The 20,559-nt window shown below is 36.5% G+C and overlaps 1 long non-coding RNA gene across 5 annotated transcripts in view; it reads right to left on the bottom strand.

Annotated features, from left to right (window-relative positions):
- The window catches only part of LOC131526251 (uncharacterized), a 67,530-nt gene that overhangs the window by 9,041 nt on the left and 37,930 nt on the right, over positions 1-20,559 (bottom strand). For 4 of the 5 annotated variants that reach the window (XR_009267412.1, XR_009267410.1, XR_009267411.1 and 1 more), the window contains exon 3: positions 19,822-19,987. This is a non-coding gene — a long non-coding RNA (uncharacterized LOC131526251). The remainder of the gene's footprint in view (positions 1-19,821; positions 19,988-20,559) is intronic. The other variant, XR_009267414.1, reaches the window with a different exon arrangement.

The following is a 20,559-nucleotide window of genomic DNA, read 5'->3' as shown; positions in this document are numbered from 1 at the left end:
TCAAGGTACAGTGACTAGCAACATTTACAGTTATACATTTGGCAAACGCTTTTATCCAAACTGACTTACATTGAAGGAATTTTTTTATTCAGTTTAGGTTTTTTTCTATTGATTGTCTGTTTCAATTAAATGTAAGTGATTTTAGCCTGTTCTTTCTTTCCTTCTTGCGAGATGCTTACTGATTTTCCATTTAGTTATTGATGACTTTCAATTTTGAATTGAACTTTTTTTTTTTAATAATGTTACAGCTGTATGTTTTGTAGCAGAAATGTTTCATATAATTTATTTCATTATTTTATTTAATACATTGACGTGGATATAAAAAAACAATAGTGCAAAAAGTATATTTTTTACTGCTTCATTTTCGTCTGAATGCAAACCATTTTTTCATAATGTAACAGTTGGACTACTTGTTGCAGAAAAATCAGTATGTGATTTGTTATTGATATTTATGGCCATATTTACATTATTCATATTTTTTTTTATTGAAACATGTCAAAAATAAATATAACAGGATAGTAAGAACAGATCTGTCACTTCATTTATCCAGATTCCACCACGGTGGGAGGGGTTGGATGGGGATAGGTGGTGGGCTGGTCTTGAGGATCCCACTCCGGCCCTGTGGGGAGCGGAACTCGGACATCTTTAGGTTTCAGCGCCATAGAGAAACATTGGAAGATCTGAAGCTCGCATTGGTTTTATGGGGTTATGCTTCAAAAATGGAAAAACGATGTGCCTGGGGTACTTGTAACACTGATTCCAGGTATCCTGAGAGGATGGGCAATATAATTTATTTTATTACATTTCCTGAATCCAAACAAAAAAGAGCAAAATGTCCCTAAGTATTCAACCCCAATACAAATGAAGACAAAACGTTCATTTTCTGGTTGTCATACACTCATTAAGTTACAATTTTCATCTGCTCAAGCAGAACGTTAATGTTATCTTGTGCTTTAGCAAGGTATCTCTGGCTAGAACTAGCTAACGTTAAAGTTAGTGAGTCCATGCTAACGTACAAACCTAAATAGCGGACTGTTCTCGCGTCTTGTACAGTGTAGGTCAAAAACACATAAACTAAGGTCTACATTTCAGTGCCTCTCCATATTAAACTGGTTAAATGTACATTAATTGAATCGTACCCTGTGATACATGCTTTAATAAACCTATAGTAGTAAATAGATATAGATAGTAAACCTGTAAGAAAATATGAACAGTTAAACACGATTTCAACAACAAACTCTAATTCTCATAATTGAAAAAAAAAAAAAACACCCGTTTATGTGAATCACAGAAGGATAAGCCATTTGTTTGAGGTAATTTTTGATTCTTAAGCACCGAAAAAGAGAAGCGCCATGAAAGTGATGCATACATATTACAATCTTCTGAAGCCATATGACAGATAAATAGGTGAGTTAATGATGACAGTATTTTAATTTTAGGGTGAACTAATCTTAATATCAAGTACAAGCGCACATTTGCCAGTGTAAGACACACACACCTTACTCTGAGTGGTGAAGATCAGTTTTGCTGAGGTTGCAGATGCAAATGTGGAAACTGTCAAGTGCCACAAAACTCACATATACATCAACGTCATCTCTCAATCTTTAATTATCTCTCTTTATCACACACGCCCATTTTCTGCACTAGCACAGTACTTCTCATCATTATGTTGTGTCAGATAGGGAAGACACATTATTTAAACACCTGACCCTCTGTCTTTAGTCTTTCAGTGTCAGAGGGTTTACCTCAAGATCAACATACTATCATCATGTTGTTCCACTTGAAGAATCTAGACAAGCAACTTTCTATTTAACATGAAAAAAAAAAAAAAAAGAAGAAGAAAAAGAAAAAAACAGCATGCAGGTTCAGTCCAACATAAGGGTGAGTAAATCATGTCAGGATGTTAATTTTTGGGTGAACTAATCCATCAAATCTGGGCCCCAGAGATGGATGTCTTAAACATAAGCTGTAGCTTTGTTTCCCCCGGCCACACCTGACTTCTTGCTTCCTGTTGAGTGAAATCAAGACAGGAAGTCAGGCGGGAATGTCCTGCTCTGATCTCTCAACACTCAACTGGCGCTTTTCCAAACTTCAAAAAGATCCTTTCCTCCCTCGTCTTTAGATGCTGGAAAAACGACACTGGTTTTGAAGGAGCCGAAGCCGTCTTGCTTTTATTTATCCAGACCTTATGAAGATCTTCACGAATGATTGAAAGTAGACAAGGAGAAGGAGATCATTTTTAAGAGCTGGGACTCGAGCCAAATAGCTACATCAAGCCGTTTAACAGCCATTCAAACTAACGCCAAAGTCACGCGGGTCTTAGAAACTCTACCGAGAACATTAATCTGCAGACTGAAGGAGAAACGGACGACCAATGCGTGTTGAAGAGGGACAGGCTATATATTCGTCATATATCTACTCGTCCCTTTCATCTCACGGCCATTGAAACAGCCATCTCTGGGCTTTTCTCTGTGTTAATCCTCCTCACGCTGCCCGTATGCCCGCTGCCCCTCGTCTAACCCCCCGTCCACGGCACTTTGATGGTTCTCCAACTCAGTCTCTCATCCACAGAGTTCTACAGCCTGGATCTGACTCATCGTCCCTCAGTACAATCTGTCTGCTCCTGCCATCCCTCCATCCCTCTTCCGGCTCACAATTTTTTTTTATGCAGCTTTTATCTGCTTTCTTTCTTTCAGCCACATTATTTCCCCATTTAGTGCGCCTGCATGCTGGCCATCATTGGGGATAGTGCGTGTGTGTATGTGTGTGTTGGCCAGGCAGCTGCAAAAGGCGTCAGCTCAGAGAGCTGACAAGATGTGACAGCTCTGGATATCTCTCACTGGCACTGACAGTTGACAGATGGATACCACTCACACACTGTAAGGAATAAAAGAGAGAGAGAGACAGAGAGAGAGACAGACAGAAGCCCTGAGGTTGATTCTCTAGCATTACTCTCTGTTCATAGGGCCAATGTTTGATTGAGTGCTGCAGAGAATAATAAACCTTCTCTAGCTAATACTGTGCCCGAGCTTCTTTCTTATTCCCTCTATCTCGTCTCTATCAGACCCTCTCTTTTTTATACTGCTAGAATGACATGTACATACTTGTACAAAATATAATAAATATTGCTCTGTACATCAAAATAAAATTAAACAGAATTTACGAGGGAAAATATGATTACGGTATACATTACAAAACTATTCAATTTATTATTTAAAAGTCTCAACAATGAAAAAAAAGTTTTCAAACTCTACGAGGAAAATGTGGAACCTGATGGTTAAAGGTTTGGGTGTCATTCACCCAAAAATGACACTTCTTTTACACTCATGTTGTTCTAAACGTGTATACTGTTATTATTATTCTGTGCAAGAATCTTACTTTAAGTACTGTAAGGTGCAAAATTAGCAACCATCATTTTTCATAGCATTTTTAAAATCAAGATGAATACATCTACATATACTAATGCTGATGACTTTGCCACTTTCTTTACAGACAAAACTAGATCAATCAGTGGCCAGTTTTCACCTCCACGCACACAGGACCCTCACCCTACCACATCCACTGCTAAAACTCCCATCTTTTCTTTCTGTCCACTCACTGAAGCTGAAGTATCCAAGCTTCTCCTCTCCAACCATCCTACAACATGTCCTCTTGACCCAATCCCCTCACACCTTCTCCAAGCAATCTCACCCACACTCTTACCTGCACTCACACACATCATCAACACATCCCTACTCACAGGTAACTTCCCCATTGCGTTCAAGCAGGCTCGGGTAACCCCACTGCTCAAAAAACCTACATTAAACACTTCTCTTATAGAAAACTACAGACCTGTCTCTCTCCTTCCGTTCATAGCGAAAACACTTGAACGAGTTGTCTTCAACCAAGTCTCACTGTTTCTTTCACAGAACGACAAACTGGATGCTAAACAGTCAGGTTTCAGGAGGGGCCATTCAACTGAGACTGCGCTTCTCTCGGTCACTGAAGCCCTGCGAATTGCAAAAGCCCATTCCAAATCATCAGTCCTCATTCTGCTGGACCTATCTGCCGCTTTTGACACTGTCAATCATCAGATACTCCTGTCCACCCTCTCATCACTGGGCATCTCTGGCATTCCACTTCGCTGGTTTGAATCCTATCTCACTGGTAGGTCTTTCAGGGTGGCCTGGGAGGTGAGGTATCCAAAGCACATACACTGGTCACTGGGGTTCCTCAGGGATCAGTTCTTGGACCCTCCTCTTCTCCACATACACTACATCACTGGGTCCCATCATACAGGCACATGGATTCTCATACCATTGCTACGCTGATGACACACAGCTCTACCTCTCTTTTCAACCAGATGATCCAACGGTAACTGCAAGGATCTCAGGTTGCCTGGCGGACATCTCGGCATGGATGAAAGAACATCACCTGCAGCTCAACCTGGCAAAGACTGAGCTTCTTGTCCTCCCTGCCACTCCGACTCTACAGCATGACTTCACGATCCAGTTAGGTTCATCAACAATAACCCCATCAACTTCGGTCAGAAATCTTGGTGTAATCTTTGATGATCAGCTGACCTTCAAAGACCACATTACAAAACTGCTCGATCTTGCAGGTTTGCACTATATAACATCAGAAAGATCAGGCCCTTTCTGACAGAGCATGCTGCACAACTTCTTGTCCAGGCCCTTGTCATTTCTAGGCTGGACTATTGCAATGCTCTTCTGGCTGGACTTCCGTCTAATACAGTCAAACCTCTACAAATGATTCAGAATGCAGCGGCACGACTGGTCTTCAACGAGCCCAAAAGAGCCCATGTTACACCTCTCTTTATCTCCTGCACTGGCTACCAATCACGGCTCGCATCAAGTTCAAGACACTGATGCTTGCATATAGAACAACCACTGGCTCAGCACCCGTTTACTTGCACTCTCTATTAACAAACTACATCCCTCCAGAAATCTGAGATCTGCTAGTGAGCGCCTCGTGATACCATCACAGAGAGGCGCAAAATCACTCTCTAGATCATTCTCATTCACCATTCCTGGCTGGTGGAACGATCTTCCCACCTCTATCCGGAATGCTGGATCCCTGTCAATCTTCAAGCAACAACTGAAAACTCATCTCTTTCGACAGCACTTGACTTCATCCTAAACTTAAAAAAAAAAAAAAAAAATTATCTTTACTTATTCCTTCCTTTGGTAGTTTGTATTTATTTGAACAATGTCTGAGACTTGGTGTTGCAAGCACTTCGTATGTCTGATTGCCTCTTCAAGATTAATCGCTCGATGTATTCCCCAATTGTAAGTCGCTTTGGATAAAAGCGTCTGCTAAATGACTAAATGTAAATGTAAATGTAAATGTAATGCATTTTTAACATGTCTAGTTTTATAAATTGAAGTTATGATTAACAGGAACTAGCAATGAACAATAGGAAATGTATGTTAACCTATATTAACAATTGCTATAAATATACAACAATCCATAATTCTGCTTTGTCTTTATACATTTAAGGTTTCTTGCCAGACTGTATGTGGGTTGTCACTGTATCTAACAGCTGAAAAATTGAAATGTGACAGTATCTGAATTTTTCAGAAATTCCCATTTAACCATGCCACTCTAAGCTGTTTTGGCTTAGCTCTTGATGTCATGGGACAATAAAGAAATTATAAATAAAATGTTTCATAACATGAATTGAAAAATAAAACATACTGATTTTACAAAACTGTAAAAACGCAACGTTGAACAAGTCAGAGAGATACTATTTTGTCATGTGTTTTTGTCAAAATCCAGCAACTTCAAGTGAGAAATGAAATCAGTGAGTTCTCTGATGACTAATGAAATGTTAACCTGGGTAGATACATATCCACCACCTTATTCCTAAACGCGAAAATATAGGGAATAGGAAAATAAGGAGAAAGAAATTAGGCTACGTGCAGTAAACGGTAAAACTGTTTGCATTACAAACAAGTGTGTTCATAATTAAGATAATACACTAAAATAATATGGTAAGACACGCCAATTTGCTGTATCAAGCAGCAAAACGAGCGGTTTTGTACAGCTAAAAAAATAGCTGGAAACAAATGAGACGGAAGTAAGACCTATAAAATTTACAAATGGCCGCGCCCATTTTTACGTAAAGAATAAAGTGGATAAAGTTCTGCAGCTTCCCTTGACACTTCCTACTCACTGGCTTCTGCAGTTTTGGATGATCGACGGACGCGTTTGTACAGTATTCGACGCGCTCACACGGCGCACGCGAGACTCCGCGCGCAAAATCACTAATCACTTCCGCAGAACCAATTAGCTGCATATTTTCTTACCCACTTTAAATCATCATGGAGTGCTTGTAATGACTTCCGATTCTGATTTATAGTTGATTTTGATTCTATAATAAGTAGACACACTCTTTGTATGTTTAATAACGCTACACTGCTAATATTAGTCATAACATCCTTTATTGCTATAAAAAAAAGAGCTGCATACAAAACACATACAGAAAATATATCGTTATAATCATGAATATTTGCCTTCATATTTCAAGTGTAGAACAATTTTTCACTCGATTTTTTTTTATTTTAATACGAAAGATCTAGAGAGTGCGCTCTGACTCATAACACTCGTGCACGTGGAAGAAAATGGACGGTGCTCTGCAGATCACATGATTCAGTGGATAATTATTAGAAATGTTATTCTGTATGAAGAACATGAGATAATAAATCTGTTCTCAAATACGATAACAAGAACTCAGTATCCACTCTCTTATCCAGAATACTCTTCTTCATTGTTTGTTTACACTGGTTTTCGAAACAGCGCCACCATTCTCCTTTTGTGCAACAGCAGCTGCTCCGGTCACGTGATCCTAACTCAAATCGTATTGGATGGCCCGTGTTTTCGCTGAAACTGAAAAGATTCGTCGGACTGGACGAAAAAAAAACATTCGCATTTTCGCTGCGCGAATATTCGCGGTCTGTGTGGAAGCATCCATAGGAAGCTGTTGTTTTATTCCAGCGCGTCATCGCATCTGAAATTCGTTTCGCTTTTTCGCTCGGTGTGGAAAGGCCTTAAGGTTGCCTGAGCAGCAGTTGAGCCTACTTTTAAAACAGAGTAGAACTAGCATCAAGTTTGGACCTAAACTGTGAAATTTGCCACACTGTTTATAAAATGATTCTAAAAGTCATCAAGTTTACTGCGGTTTCTTGCTGTTTCAGCTGATATTTTCTCTGCACTGCCATCTGTCATTTTGGAGAAAAGTGCAACATGCTTCTTGAATGCAGTGAGCTGTAAAGTGGCAAACAAAATTATACAGTAAAATATAAAGTCTGTGCTTGCAGACTTAAACATTTTGTCATGCATCATAACATAAAACCGTTTTGTATTTGCTAGCAAGTTGCTACCTAAAGACCGCAAAAACTCAAAGAATGCAAGTTTTTTATTAAGGAAAATAATAAATGAAAAATGACAAATAATAGCTGATACAAAATTGGTAGTGACTATTCTGTAATCACGCTCTTCTTTAATTTCCCAAACACTCTCTGTGAGCCTGACAGCTTTAAAGTACAGTCAAATATGTGATCTAATGCAGGGGAAAGGCAACATTCTGATTGGTTAATGCCCTTAAAACAACATATTTCATTGGCACACAACAAATGTCCTTATGGCAACATGATTGTATTCTCACATATGACATGAGTGACAAATATTGGCTATGTGTGTGGTAGGTTTGGCTCATCTGCTGGCTTGCAGACTCTTACAAAAATTTCCCTCTCGCTCTCTCGCTCTCTCTCTGATTTAAATGAGGCACTGTTTCAATGTTAGCTCGGAGCCATTGAGCCAAAGACATATTGCCATCAAACGCTGCCATCACTGGCCTGTCACCCCCTGTCTGTCAACTGTTACTTAGCAACAGCAGAACACGAGATAGAGGCTAATTTGAGCCATCCTGAATCCATCTGCTTCTGATTTCAGCTGCAAAAAAACATTACTTCCACCCCAGTCAGTGGTCATAGTCATCGCAGAGATGTGCTGAGGAGCGTTAACACGCCAGTGAACAGAGATGGGTTTTTTAAGACTGTGGTAAAGGCTAACAGTTTAACAGAGAGTTAAACGAGAAAGAGACACATTGGAGATGGGGAAGATCAGATAACGAGAATAAAGGAAGAGCAGAGAGAGGATGTTGGGCCAGATAAAAGAAGAAAACAAAAAGGAAAGGATGATAATTAGAGAAAATTGATTTTGGAAATTTGTCCAATGAGGGAGATCTATCGGCCCTATTACTATGCAAAGAGAAGAACAGGAGAATAATGGTACAAGCATTTGTGAAAAAAGAGATAACAGAAAAAAGAAAAAGGGGGGTTTCTGTTTTACCAAAGAGCTCCATTTTCTTTCCTCCAGCAGGCTCACAGTGTGGATGAATGCCAGAGAATCTGCCCCATGGGCCCGGCAGTCTGTCGCTCTGCTCCAGATAGTGGGAGAAGGGAGCTGTGCTAAACTACACTGATCTACACCGCCCTACGCTGCTCTAAACAACTCCACGCCGCTCTTCGTCGCTTTACATCTTTCTGTGCCACTGAACACCAATCAAAAATGGACTGTATATCACTCTGTACCGCTCCTCCAAACCTATATTTCTCTCTGCCGCTTTCCATACTGCTCTAAATCACTCCATACAGCCCTGTGTTACTCTACACAGCTGTACATGTAGCTCTTCTGGCTGGAGAGGCCTGGATTATTGAGATGTCGTGTTCAGGGAAATTAGACACTTTTTGGGCCTAATCCCCCTTTAAAATGTTGGTCATGCTGTTCGTGCAATCTATGAACATTTCAAAAACATGTTAAAGGGATAGTTCACCCTAAAATGAAAATGCTGTCATCATTTAATCACGCTCATGGCATTTGAAATCTGTTTTTGAGAATACAAAACGGATTATTCTGTGGCTTGTGAGCTATATTCCAAGCCTTCTTTTCAAACTTTTTCACCCATAAACATGATGATCCCCTTGCAAGGGACCCTGTTCATGAAATATAAGAAATGCATAAGAAAACATTCATACTAAAAATAATAATAATTATAAATATATTACATTCTTATTTTCGGTTCTCTTATTATATTTTACTCAACATTAAGAGTACCTACTGTTGAAAACCTGAAGAAATAATATGTATTATTATTACTACTAGTAGTAGTATTTAAAATTTGTCTTGCTTTTTTAATAAAAACTATTTTTATTGTAAAAATATATAAGTATTACATTATCATCATTATTATATTAAAATATATATTCTACATATATATTTTTTATTACTGTTCACCATTAAAACTACTGTTAAAAGTAGTAAACTCTCTCTCGTCTCTCTATAAATATATAAAACTATGGTGTCAATAGAATAAAATGCATGTGATTAATCATGATTTTCAAACTGTATCTAAAATAAAATGGTGATACTGTCATATTTGGTACACTTTAACTTGTAAATTAATTTACTTAATTACTAACAATTATTATTTATTAAATGTTTTCATAATACACACAAGAAACAATTATTTTTGTGTTCAGTTCTTTTCTTTTGGGTTGTAAACTTGCCTTGCCAATAAAAAAATAAATAAAAAAATCTCAATTTAAAAAAACAAAATCTTGGTAAAACAATTATCAGGCCATGTTGATGCTATGAAGATGCCTTGAACTTGAAGTTTTGAGTAAAACGTCCATGTACTGATGGTTCTAACAGACGTTCATGTGTGTAGATGGCAGCATAAAGGTAGGCTGTGTTGCTAAGCGATCAGAGAGTTTTGACGGGTGGGGTCCTCAGGAGGCGGCAGCGTTGTTTGATAACTTCAGTCATTCCACTCAGCCTCAGGGCGACAAACCGCCGGAGATACGAATCGCTGAGCGCAGGGTTAATATCATGTCTGCTTTAGATTATGAAGACATCCAGAGGCACAGAGCAAGAGGAGGAGATCCGCCGTAAAGGAAATTAGAGATTGACACATGACAATGACCTTACAGGCCCATGCGGAGATATCATCGCATCTTCAGTTGGTATGGTAGGGCATGGATTATGATTATGCTTGACGGAGTCTTTGATTTACTCTCTCTCTAAATATATATTCCCGTCTCTCTCTTTATTTCCATCTCTCTCGCTCTCTACTAATCACACAGGTGACACTCTGATAAAATTCAGCTCACAGTGCTGGAGGCAACATAGCAACACATGCTCTCATACACACACATACGCCTGAGACTCTGTTTGTTCCTGGGGTAGATCTCACTGTTAAATACATCTCTTTGTTACCTCATAACTCAGCTCCCCTGTGCCTTGCTGTAAGTTAATTAACATGAATGAATATGTCAAGTACGAATATTCACAGCCTCTATTATGCAGCTAATACCCCACACACACAAAAAAAAAAAACTTCAAGGAAGTTTTTTTTTTTTTTTTTTTAAATCCACAAGGAGTCAAAGAGAACTTTAAAACTGATTATACGATTTTTGGATGTGCGTTAGAAATATATATATATTAAATGGGGAACTTCAAAAGATTTAGACAAATCAATATATATATGTATGCTTTCCATATGATTTAAGTGATATATTCCAATTCATGCTGAGTCTTCCGAGACATTGATTTGAATTTAAGAAACAAATCAGATTCTTGAACTAGCAGCTAGTTCCTTAAAATGATCTGACTCAAACAAATGATTCATTTACATGTCGGACATTAGTGTTTCACTTATGAATGTGAAAATTCATAATTAATTTTTACTTTTGGGTGAATTAATTTATCTAAAGGGATTAAATAGATTTTTAAAAATATCTTTATTTCTAAAACCATACAATGTTCACTTATAAATTTGAAAATTAATTTTCACTTTTGGGTGAACTGTTTCTTTTATACATATATGTACAGTATATATATATATATATAAAGTGAGGAAAATAAGTATTTGAACACCCTGCTATTTTGCAAGTTCTCCCACTTAGAAATCATGGAGGGGTCTGAAATGGTCATCGAGGTGCATGTCCACTGTGAGAGACATAATCTAAAAAAAAATCCAGAAATCACAATGTATGATTTTTAACTATTTATTTGTATGATACAGCTGCAAATAAGTATTTGAACACCTGAGAAAATCAATGTTAATATTTGGTACAGTAGCCTTTGTTTGCAATTACAGAGGTCAAACGCTTTCCTGTAGTTTTTCACCAGGTTTGCACACACTGCAGGAGGGATTTTGGCCCACTCCTCCACACAGATCTTCTCTAGATCAGTCAGGTTTCTGGCCTGTCGCTGAGAAACACGGAGTTTGAGCTCCTCCAAAGATTCTCTATTGGGTTTAGGTCTGGAGACTGGCTAGGCCACGCCAGAACCTTGATATGCTTCTTACAGAGCCACTCCTTGGTTATCCTGGCTGTGTGCTTCGGGTCATTGTCATGTTGGAAGACCCAGCCTCGACCCATCTTCAATGCTCTAACTGAGGGAAGGAGGTTGTTCCCCAAAATCTCGCAATACATGGCCCCGGTCATCCTCTCCTTAATACAGTGCAGTCGCCCTGTCCCATGTGCAGAAAAACACCCCAAAGCATGATGCTACCACCCCATGCTTCACAGTAGGGATGGTGTTCTTGGGATGGTACTCATCATTCTTCTTCCTCCAAACACGTTTAGTGGAATTATGACCAAAAGTTCTATTTTGGTCTCATCTGACACATGACTTTCTCCCATGACTCCTCTGGATCATCCAAATGGTCATTGGCAAACTTAAGTCGGGCCTGGACATGTGCTGGTTTAAGCAGGGGAACCTTCCGTGCCATGCATGATTTCAAACCATGGCGTCTTAGTGTATTACCAACAGTAACCTTGGAAGCGGTGGTCCCAGCTCTTTTCAGGTCATTGACCAGCTCCTCCCGTGTAGTTCTGGGCTGATTTCTCACCTTTCTTAGGATCATTGAGACCCCACGAGGTGAGATCTTGCATGGAGCCCCAGTCCGAGGAGATTGACAGTCATGTTTAGCTTCTTCCATTTTCTAATGATTGCTCCAACAGTGGACCTTTTTCACCAAGCTGCTTGGCAATTTCCCGTAGCCCTTTCCAGCCTTGTGGAGGTGTACAATTTTGTCTCTAGTGTCTTTGGACAGCTCTTTGGTCTTGGCCATGTTAGTAGTTAGATTCTTACTGATTGTATGGGGTGGACAGGTGTCTTTATGCAGCTAACGACCTCAAACAGGTGCATCTAATTTAGGATAATAAATGGAGTGGAGGTGGACATTTTAAAGGCAGACTAACAGGTCTTTGAGGGTCAGAATTCTAGCTGATAGACAGGTGTTCAAATACTTATTTGCAGCTGTATCACACAAATAAATAGTTAAAAATCATACATTGTGATTTCTGGATTTTTTTTAGATTATGTCTCTCACAGTGGACATGCACCTCGATGACAATTTCAGACCCCTCCATGATTTCTAAGTGGGAGAACTTGCAAAATAGCAGGGTGTTCAAATACTTATTTTCCTCACTGTATATATATATATATATATATATATATATATATATATATATATATGTATGTATGTATGTATATATATATATATATATGTATGTATGTATATATGTATGTATGTATGTGCTGTCAACGATTAATCGTGATTAATCTCATCCAAAATAAAAGTTTTTGTTTACATAATATGTGTGTGTATACTATGTATATTTATTATGTATATATAAATACAAACACATGCATGCTTATATTTAAGAAAAATATGTTATGTTTATATATTAAATATATTTATATATAATATAAAATATAAGAATATGAATATATAAATGTATAAACATGTAAATATTTTCAAATATATACTGTATGTGTTTGTATTTATATATACATAATAAATATACACAGTACACATACATATATAATGTAAACAAAAACTTATTTTGGATGCGATTAATCATTTGGCAGCACTAATATATATATATATACACAATATATATATATATATGAAAGAAACAGTTCACCCAAAAGTGAAAATTTATTTTCAAATATATAAGTGAACATTGTATAGTTTTAGAAATAAAGATATTTTTAATAAATAAATCATTTGTTTTGTTTGTTTGTTTGTCAGATCATTTTAAGGAACTAGCTGCTAGTTCAAGAATCTGATTTGTTTCTTAAATTCAAATCAATGACTCGGAAGACTCAGCATGAACTGGAATATATTTCTTAAATCATATGGAAAGCATACATACATATATTGCCCCCTTTCATTCAAAATCTTTTGAAGTTCCCCATTTAATTGCATGGGAAAAGAGCGTCAATTACATTATTCAAAATATCTGCTTTTGTGCTCCACTGAACACAGAAAGTCATACAGGTTTTGGAACCACATGAGGGTGAGTAAAATGACAGAATTTTCATTTTTGGGTCTATCCTTTAAGTCCCACTCTCTTATGACTGAACAGGAGGTAAAAAGGATAGGAGTGTTCAATCAAACGAGGTATGAGAGAATGACTAGCTGTCCAGCGCCACATATTTGGTTCTCCAGTATTGTGCTGGTTTCAGATTGCTGCGTTTAATCATGTCTGCGGATCCATTTGATATCAAAGCTGCACCCTCGGGCTTCCCAGAGCGCCATGGAGTCCAAATGTTTTCCTTTTATCCCACCCCATTTCCTGTCACCTGAAATGGCTTCTTTCATGTGTGAAAACAGAACGAGAGAGCAGGGTCTCCCGGGAGACCAGCCATTGTGACATCACTGTCTCCAGGTATTGGCAGCTGATGTGGCATCCATGTACACCTGTCAATCAAAGAGAGTGGGTGCAGATGGGCCGCACTAATGCAGAAACTCCATTCGCATGAAAAATAAGAGAGAGAGTGTAACTGTGTGTGACTGCACTGTAAAAAATGACGGTTAAATCAAGTGAATCATGCCGAAAGAATTTACTTTAAATCAATGGGATATTTATATTTGTATAACAGACTACAATAAAATGCATATAAATATCAGTCACTTATATCTTAGTAAGATAGAATGCTTAGTTTTATAATCAAAGCTCTGTAGTTTTTATTAATACAATGATAATCATGAGGTTGTACAAATAAGGGAACCTCAAAAGCCTGATGTATCATATTTGATATATTTTAACATGATTTTTTCTAAAAAATAAATAAAAATAAAATAAATAAATAATAATAATAAATAAATAAATAAATAAAAAATAATTATAATTTTATATATTTCATATATATATGGAAAATCAAGTAAACCTAATTTGCTTCAGTCCAATAAGTGTTCATCTTAAAATATTACTAACAATATAAAAGTGATTCTATTTCTTTATAAATATCAATAAAGATTGTGCAGCATGCATGCATAAATAAACAAATAAATAAAAATTAATTAGACATTTTTAGATTTATACTAAAGGTGTTTAGTATAAAAAAAAGTATAGGCCTTTTAATAAAAACATATAAATTATTAATCAGATGACAGAAGGCATGTAGTCGATTATGTACAACAGGTTTTTCAGCAAAGTTTTGATCATGTTGTTAATTTGGAGGCCTTCAAAATTTCTGTATCAAATATGATAAAGTAGGCCTTACAGGGTTAAAGTGTCCAAACTATATGCTTATTTTATGTAATAGATTTAGTTACAAAAAATATAATTAGCAAAAAAAGGCATCCCACAAATGCACAAGATCTTAAACTAAAAAAAAAAAAGAAAAAGAAAAGAAAATAGCCAAAGGGATATTAAAGGGACAAGGCGTGTTTGTAGTGGACAGTGATGTTTCATAGACCCGATTAGCAAGGACGAACATAATTTAATCAAGACAAAAATAATGTATCCAACGTTTTAAGCGAGCAGTAGTAGACATTGGCGATTTACCCTCTTGTCAGAACAGGGCACATAAACTCACACATTGTCAGCTCTGCGTCTCATTTACTCACTACAAATGACTGGAAAAGACATCCAGGCGTCCCCAGGGGATGCCAACACTAAGTGGCATCTCTGGACGGCCACACCTCACTGAAGAACTTCCGATGTGCTGTCTGATTGGAGTTAAGGTGAAGCGTCACTGGGCCCGAGTGCACCTGGGGGCATGGAGGCAGTTGCGGAGTACAGAAAGAGCACCACTCATTATGCAGTGGCAAACATGCTGTCACTCATCTCCCGTTCCCCACACACTCAGCTGTTGCGTGTTACTTCTCCTTCACTTCTTCTCCCTTGTTACTTGACCTTTTGAGCGCACATGAGGGAGAGAGAGTGAGAGAGAGAGAGAGAGAGAGAGAGAGAGAAGCCCGCTGCGTAGATGGCCGTGCAGCTGTGGAGAGCAGGAGAAAACTCAACTGGATTCAGGGAGAGAGAAAATAAAACGTTTATGAAGGTTAAAGAGGGATTCCTTCACCTGTGTAAACAGCGTTTATTTATACAACATGTAATAAAAATAAATATGTACCGCAACTGATATTGCTGCTGTTACTGGTACCACAGACAACAACAACAACAACAACAACAATTATTATTATTATTATTAATAGTGTCAAGACTAATAATAGTATATTGGTTATTTAAAAATGTTAGTGTTAGTATATTTAATATTTGTTATTGAGTATATGTAAGTATTAAAGTTATTATAAAATGTATAATATTAACTAGAAATAAAATTATAATAAAATTAATACACACTGGAAAACATTTATATTAGTTAAAAAAAATAAATCAGTATTATTTTAAATAAATTATACAGAAAAACCTCCCAAATTAATTTTGAAACAGTTGTGTGTACTGCTACAATAACAACAATTATTAAGTCTAATAGTATTAAATATTTATTATTTATAGCATTGTAGTATATATAAATATTAATATACTAATATAAGCACATATAAATAGTAATATCTAGTCTATAAATCTATAATAGTAATATTTAATATTTTTATATTATTTGTCATTTAATTAGTATTAAAATATTAAAGAGTATTACAATTATAATGAATAAATTATATTTATATTAAAAACATATAATACTGAAATAGCATTATTATAGATAGATTAACCTCAAAAGTGAATTTTTGCTACTGCCAATACAAAACAAAAACTAATTTGTAATAATTTTTATTAATAGTATTAAAACTAATAATGGTAAAAATATTTGTATACTATCTGATTTCAAATACAAAACAAACAATAGTAAAAATGTATAAATAATATTATATTATTTTAATTCTTAAATCATAATTTAAATTTTTTTATTTTTACTTAATTAGCATCAATTTTATTCAAATTATAATTAAAATGAATTGAAAAACACTTAGATTTAAAAATAATATTAAAAGGGTATTATTTAAAATTAATTATTCACAAACAAATCTCAAAAGTGCATTTTAAACAGTATTGTGTTTTGACATATGCTAAATAAGAACTACAACTGCTGGAAGCATGTAAGTTTACTCGCTTTAAGAACATCATTTCAAAAATTTGTAAAACACTATTCTAAAAAGCCATTCAAAATTCCCTATAAGTTGACCTGCAGTAACATCTGACAATTTCACCACTGATTTTAGCTCAGTAGTGCCACCTCTGTTGTCCAGCAGTGTACAGCCATTGGTGGAACTGATGGCGAACCTCTCTAAATGGCCACTGCAAGCATTCGTTTTAAGAGGAGAAACAGAAGAGGCCCCCCTCCTTTCTCTTCCCCCAAACTTAAAAATCCCTTTTCCTCTCCTCTGCTCTCCACCTCCCACGTGGAGGAGGGCAGACCTGCTGTAACTCTCCCAGTCTCCTGCCTCTCTCTGCCATCTGCTGCAGTCTGTCCCAGCTCATTCTGACAGCCATGTTTGAGACAGAGACTTCACCAGAACGTCCATCCATCAGGATCTGACCACACACACAGGTACACACACACACATCCGCTGACACAAGCGCACAGGCACACACATTCAGTCTCACACACGCACACGATGGCAGGCAGAGGAAGAAATCTGCCATGAAACTTAATCAGCGAGGGTCATGTCGGGGAGTGAGGAACAGATTAAATTAGCATAGTATTAGATATGGAAAATGATTTCTGTCAAAACCATCCTTACCACAATTATAATATGTTAATTACGTATTTCATTAAGGGGGTTGATTATGGCCCTGAGATGAAATCATGCGAGTAGTGGCACCTGGAGGACATTGAATCTCTCTCTTTTTCTGTTCCTCCCACACTCTTTCTTCTCCAATCACTCCTTCCCAATCCGTCTCTCTTTACACCTTTTAACACATCGTCACGTTTTCATTTCATCTCCTGATTGTCATTTATTTATTCCCTAATTATTTTAACGGCCCTCAATGGCACAGGGCAACGTGCTCATGTGAGAAACAAAGGACTCAAACTCAGCTGAAATGGCCAATCATGTCAAGTGATTTGAATGTTACCACATTTTTCATTCGTGCGACAATAACGCAGCTTTTTCACAACATTGTAGCTTTTCCATTAGTGTGCAGTTGGTTTGGATAATTATTTCATTTCACATCTGCACTGTCCATTTATTTGTATTGTTTATACAGTTTAGTTTTACTATATAAATAAAATTATTTTGAAAAAAAATATGTGTGCATAAAATATGAATATATATTGAATATATTAATGCATATTGTGTGTAAAAATATTAAAACATTATATTAAGTTAATATATTAAAATATTATATTATGTATACAATTAGTATATACATTTTTATAAATATTATATTTCAAATATTTTTACAATTTAAACATAAATTAAATTTTAAACACACACACACACACACACACACACATATATATATATATATATATATATATATATATATATATATATATATAAATAATTTGTGTATTAAATATCATATATTATTAACTTATCAAATGTACAAGCTTTCATAGGAAACATTATAAATATTATATGAAGTATTACATTTCTAACAACAATTTATAAAATGGAACATCCATTAAGTATTTTTAAAGTATATATTATACTTTATTTATTATGTTTTTTTTAATTATTATTATTATTATTTTATATATATATATATATATATATATTATTTCATATTAAATATAGTAATTTAAAATGTGATTTAAGCTTTAGTGTAAAAACTTGTATTAAATATGATCAGGTATTATATTAAATACAGTGTTGTCTGTGTGTACAAACAACATTGTATTTAATACAATATACTAAATTGTCTATAATATAATATACTAAATCTTTTTCTTGCTTTATTAGTTATATATGCTGACACTAAAACAATTTTATTACTTTTTAGCTAACTACTTTTTTTTAGTAACATAGTATAATTAACTTTTTTTAATGATAGCTACACTACATAAAATTGAACAAGTTTCAGCTTTTAATCGCTTGTGCAGATTCAAAGTAGCTTCCCCAACAGAACAGACAATAAAATGGCTGGCAAGAGTTTGTTTCTCGACACACACACACACACACACACACACTCATACATTCATAGACTCACAGGGGTTGCCTCCAGGTTAACCTGAATTGAGTGTAAGACTCTGGTGTTCTGAGCCCCTGGTCTCTCCAAATCACACATCAAAGGCTGCATTTGTACAGCAACCCGCATGGGAGGCTCGAGCCTGGGCTGTTTGGACTCGGTGTTACCCAGCCTCCGTGTGTCTCTGGGGAGGCATTACCCTCTACATTATCCTAGCCTTGTTCCAGTACAGAATTACAGAACGGTCCCAGAGACGCACACATACAAATGTACTTGTACAAACACACACACACGCAGAAAGCGAGAGTGAGAAAGAGAGATAGACTGACAGATGGAGAGAGAAAGGAAAAGTCTGAATGTTTGCGTCTAGCAACAGGGCATTTGAGGTGGCGAGAACAATCCGAGATCCAAATACCCTGCTAAACAGAACACGTGCTACCCAATTGATGACCTGTAAATATCCCGTTTTATAAAACAAGATGTCCTCTTGAAAGCGTTGGGGAACAGGTTGCAAGATGAGTGAGATGGTGTAATGCGGTGAGAATGCTTCTGAGGACATCCAACAGTAGAAATACTTTAAATAAAATGTGATTTACTCCCCTATGTTGCAAACTACCATTGAGATGTTTGAAGTGTATTTACAAATAACAGGCGTGCATATCAAGCTAGTTTAGAGATTCATGTCCTGAATCCCAATAACAGAGGCAGATTCTCACATCCACACATATTCCACTGAGCAAAGCAGATCTGAGCACTTCACAGCACTTTGATGTGCACTCACAGATATGCTCCGCTGAATGGGTGCACTTTATACATTTCAAAGCGCGAGTCCTTCATGGCAAATATTTTGAGGAGGGAGAGAGATCACACCGCAAGCCGTCTTAAGTTATCAGAACGCGTTTGAATTAGCTCTGAATATTCCATTAGGGCTTTTAAACAAACAGCTTAGCCAACTAAGGAGTCTTTTAGTTGTTGGCCTTCATCAGAAAGGGTGAACATATAAGGAAACTTATCAGGGGGCTTGAACTGGATTCCTGGAAAATACCATCAATCGCTTACAAATCCTTGAAAATGCATGGTTAAATGATCAATACATAATAACTTTTCTCTATGATTTCTAAATATAATCCATTACAAATGTATTATTATTATATTAAAATGCATTCATAATACCTTAGAATAGGGTACTACAGGTCTCTTTATAGACAGATAGATAGATGCATACTGCATGTGCTCAGCAATTCGAATAAAATGCATGTAGTCTAATTAATGAGTGGTTATTTTGTAAATCAGCTGATTATTATTATAACTAATTATATCACAAACTCTGATTTAACAAACTTTTCACATTTTAATTACAAACCTCATTCTGCGTGTTATGTCACAGTAAAGGCAGGTTGTCATGAACTCTCCTGTGACCTTCTCTAAAGCCGCAGATGTGGATGAACTGTAGGGTCTTGGTTCAAACTGAGGTCAGGGGTCATGGAGAGGTCCTCATGTGACCCTCAGGCCAGCAGGGCTTCTGTCTGCTGATTATGTGTGAAAGGAGAAACAGGTTAAACCCTGAAGCAGAAATGTACAGACAAATTATACAGTCAACACAAATGTGAATGACATCATTAAATTTACTACTTTCTATTAGATTAAAATTAGTTGTTTAGCTATAATTATTATTTTTTTAAAAAGTGCTGGTTTGAAATTCAAGTCATAGACTCCATTTCATATATGTACACACACACATATATATAAATATATAGGGGCGTTTCCTCCGAAGAGGCGGCAAGGGAGGAATTCTCAAAATATTTGATGAGAAAAGAAATATGTAGTACAAAGATAAAACAACACCAATATTACAAAATATAACATTAAAAGTGTATAAATCACTCGTTTTTCTTCACCAGCAGGTAAAGTTACAGCGCGAGTCCGTGTCTCTCGTCTCCCCTGAGCACACTGAGTTTTAACAGACCGCTTAAAGTGTGCGGTGGGATTGGTGGGGGTAATTGAGAATGACCCGGGGAAAGACACGTGAGAGGAGGCAGTACCTCCATCATAATATGTTTGGATATGACTGTTTATGTTCGGCTGTGATTGGTTCATGCAA

This window comes from Onychostoma macrolepis, chromosome 19 (assembly GCF_012432095.1).
Source record: "Onychostoma macrolepis isolate SWU-2019 chromosome 19, ASM1243209v1, whole genome shotgun sequence".
Classification (NCBI taxonomy): Eukaryota; Metazoa; Chordata; class Actinopteri; order Cypriniformes; family Cyprinidae; genus Onychostoma; species Onychostoma macrolepis.
This window is presented reverse-complemented; position numbering and strand designations above follow the sequence as displayed.